The sequence below is a fragment of the Cenococcum geophilum genome, assembly GCF_001692895.1.
Source record: "Cenococcum geophilum 1.58 unplaced genomic scaffold K441scaffold_20, whole genome shotgun sequence".
In the NCBI taxonomy this organism is placed as follows: Eukaryota; Fungi; Ascomycota; class Dothideomycetes; order Gloniales; family Gloniaceae; genus Cenococcum; species Cenococcum geophilum.
The window spans coordinates 391,520-395,877 of record NW_027137578.1 but is presented as its reverse complement, the minus strand read 5'-3'; positions in this window follow the sequence as shown (position 1 = coordinate 395,877).

Sequence of the window (4,358 nt, the reverse complement as noted above, 5' to 3'; positions counted from 1 at the left end):
GTAAGTATTAGTTAGAATGCTACAGGCAGAGCAGCGAGGGTTAATCGTAGTGCTGTGGGCATAGCAGTAGAAGTTAATTATAGTACTACAGGTAGAAGCAGTAGTAGTTAAATTAAGGTTTAGCTATATGTAGGAGCAGCTATATTCGGGTAGTAGTATAGTACTAGCGGCGGTAATAATAGTATCGAGCATAGAGCTCGGGCTATTAATTGGTTGAGTAATCGTAGGCGTAGAGGCACGATTATTATCTCGTTGATTATAGTAATAGTAGGTTAAGCGTAGAGCTCAGGCTATCGATTAGTCGAGTAATCGTAGGCGTAAAGGCACAATTATTGTCTCGTCAACTGTGGCAGGGCAGTATAATCGTTTATTGTAGCAGTACGATGTAAGCGGAAGTCATAGATCGTAGGCGTAACGGCACGATCGTACGGTTAGAAGACTATAGGCGTATTGGCACAGTTATAGTCAGGTTATAGTAGCAGGCGTATCGGCGCTATTGTTGTCTAGATTATATGCATATCGGCACAATTGGTAGTTAATAGCAGAGTGATACTAGCGTCAGTAGTCCTAGTGATTTCGTTCCTTAAAGCTCGTATAACTTAGTATTAGTCGGGGTCGTTTATCGTAGCTAGTGTATAGCACTAGTCTTAGTATTAACCGATTTCGTTCCTTATAGTATACGTGGCTTAGTATTAGTTAAAAAGGACTATTTAGGTAGCAGTACGGTGCAAGCGTCCGTAGACGTACGGTCGGTCGATCGATCGGTAGGTAGGTAGGTAGGCACACGCGTTCGGTTGACGGATATACGCGTTGCTTAGTCGGTCGACAAGTTCGTACGGTCGGAAAGAGGTTACTGCCCAGCAGAGAAGAGAATAAAAAAAATTAAAATAAACACAAAAAGAAATATAAGGGTGCCTGCGCGGTATAGGGAGTAAGCTTCTCGCAACCCAGCCACCATAGGACTTTAGTCCTTGCTTTATTATAGAAGTATATATCTCCTTCCTTTACCTGCGCGTAGGGCTCCGTCTACCCGTCTACTATAGGACTTAACTTAGATTATAACAGCCTGCGTCTAACTAAGGGATCTTAATATAATGTTACAGTGATTTAGTTAATTAAGGTATAAGCGCCGTTTAGAACGTATACAAGCCTATATAATTGGAATGTCTATAAACCTAAATATTAAGATAAGGAGCGGAAGGTGGAAAAGGACACGTCTATATATATATACTAAGGCTTAAGCGAGCCCCCTAACTAGATCCGTTACGGAGCCGTAATAGGGATCAGATATTAGCTCCTAACGGTAATAGTATTAAGAGCTTAATAGTCTATATAGAAGTATAGACCGCCGCTAGGTTTCTTAACAAAGATTACTAGTGCGGCTATAGGTAATAAGCTTACTCTAATAAATCCTTTACTTAGGTTCTTGTCTAAATACTTTTATAGCACTTAGAGTTTATTTTAGGATATCCTATATAAGGGTCTAAATTTAGGCTGCTTTTCTTCTTTAAGTATAATCTTATAGTTATATAGTCGGTATTTTAGTAGCTTATTAGCTTCCTTTTATAAGAATGTATCTAGGCGGTAATAATACTCTACTAGTACCTTTATGGTAGGGTTAGTGTGCTTCTTTAGTACTAAGGCCTTCTTAATATTGGCTATTATAACAGCGAAGATTATATACTTGGGTTTCTTAGTAAGTTACGCTAGTAGGGTAGCTCTAATTATGCGGATATCTAGGATATTAAACTCGCTTAAATTGTCTATAGTTTCTTACTTAGGTTTAAGTTTAGTATTAGGTACAGAGTTAGTGTTAGGTTTAGGTTTAGGTTTTTTAAAAATCCTTTTTATAGTAGAATGCTAGTCCTTCTAGTATTTTCGTATATTAAGCTTAAGCTTTTACTTAGCTCGGGGCGGTATAGTAGTTAGAATTAGTTCGTAGGGTTTAGTAGAATTTTTAAATTCTTAATGGATATTGGTGGAAGTCTTATGTTAGTAGAATTCGGTGGAATTTCTAGATTAGTAGAATCTAGTAGATTCTTTAGGCGTAGGGTGGACATTGGTGGAAATCTTAGGCTAATGGATTTTAGTAGATTTCCTAAATTTTAGTTTAGGGTTAGGGCGGTGCGTTATAAAGCATTCTTGCTTATAATATAGGGCAGTAAATAAAAGCTTAAGGTTATCCTAATTAATAACTACTTTGCATAGCTTTATTTAGGGCTGTTTAAGAATTACTAGGTAACCTAGGGTAGTAACGAAAAGCTTAATTAGTTCTTTATAGTTTAGGTATTAAAGTTTTAGGGCTACTACATAGGTAATATGGCCTAAGATAGTGCGTTCGCTATTAAATCTAAATACGTTAATATGCCGGTTAAGGGGGGTTAGGGTAAAACTATTATCTTATATAAAGATTTTGTTAATAAATCCTATACCGCTAGCTCCTATATTAATTAGGATTTAAGCGTTAGCTTATTAACCATTCTGCTAAAGGCGGTAGTTAATAGTTATACTACGGTCCTAAGAGTTAGAGTTTATAACGTTAAATACGTTTAATAAGATCCTGTAGTAGAGCTGTTTTAAAGAGCAACTTAGCTCTAGGACCTTCCTTTTAGAGATAATTAGGGCGGGGTTTTTATAGTATATCGGTTATAGCTTCGTCCTTATAGGTAGTACTTGCTAGATACTAAACCGGAATTAAATAGCAATTAGGGTTAGTAGGCAGAGCTTAGTAAAGGCGATTAGTTATTTATACTAGTTATCCTTTTATATAATTGGGATAGCGGTATACCGCTTATACTAGTTATTTAAATATTTATTTTAGGCAGGGGGATAGAGTAGTAACTTAAGATATAAGTATTGCTTCCGCATTTAAAACAAAGGCCGTATTTAATGCGTTGTTTACGTTTAATAGATCCTTTTAGGGCGTAAGAAAGGGTTCTAGCGTTAATATTTATAGCATCTAGGTTATTACGGGTCTTAAATGGCTGGGGGGTAGAGTATTAAGGTATATGTTTTGGGGTAAGGCGTAGTATATTGTTATATAGGCCGTTAATAACATTAGCGTAGGTAGTAAGGGTATTTAGCAGCTTAACTCCTATAAGGGAAGCCTTTAGTTTAGAGTTTAAGGATTCCACTAGGCGATTAATTAGGGCAGGTTTATTTTATCTAGTCTCTTTAGTATAGCGGTAGAACTTAGTAAAATATAATAGGAAGCTCTTAGAGCTATATATTATCTTATTTAGTTTTCTTTATACCGTTATAATTTAGTTAGGGTCGCTATAAGATGCTTCTAGTATAGTAACTAGTTCTTTTATAGTGTTTAGCTGAAACGGGTATATAGTTTCCACAGCGTCTCCTATTAGACGGCTTATGGTATAACGTAGTTAACTATTAGGGGTAGGGTAGCGATTAATATTACTATTTAGCTTATTTTTAAGTTAGTTAAGAAAGGAGCGTAGTTTGCTTCTTTTACCTAAATAGGTGGAAGAATTAGGGAGATATTTAGTTAGCTTCTTTATAGGGGCACTAATTAGCGAATTTAGGGTTAAGGAGCTAGTTTTAGACATATCTTCTTTATTTAGTACTAGTAGGTTAACACTAGTAGGAACGGGTGGAGGCGATAGTATAGCAGACGGTAGGTTACAGCGGATTTCTTTAATTTCTTTTCTTAGGGATCTAATTATCTTTTAGTGTTAAGCTTCTTATTAAGTAAGGGTATCTATAAAGGCCTATTATAGGCCCTTTATTTATTTGGTAAATATATTATATAAGTTAGTTATAGATATAGGGGTTTCTAGGTTATTCTATATATTAGGTAGAGCGAGGTAGTATAGGTTTAACGTAATATAATAATAATAATTTATTACTTAACGTCCGATTTAGATTCCTATTAGGCCTATATAGACTACTTCTTATTTACATATAGGGAGAAAACTCTATTTAAGAAAAATGAGAAAACCCCATAATCCATCTCCCCGCCTTTTAGGACTCGCCTACTTAGCGCCTATAAGTCGCCTATAATGCTCTACTACCTTACTATTTAACCTCCTTAGGAACTACTGCTGCCGTAATAAGCCTACGGACGCGCTAGTATTATAAACTATTACTCTACTACTATAGATGTTACGGCACTGGCAGAACTTGGCAGAACTACGCACCGGCAAGTTGCCACAGATTGCCGCATATTGCGGTCACGTGACGCGAAGATCGTATATAGCTTCGAGCGGCGCTCCCCTTCTTCTCCTTTCCTTTCTTTAGCTTTAGATTCTTGTTTATAGACAATCCAATCGTACAGGCTTACGCGACCATTTTGCCGTACTTATGTCTCGATTGACTGAGTCGCTAACAATAGAGTTACT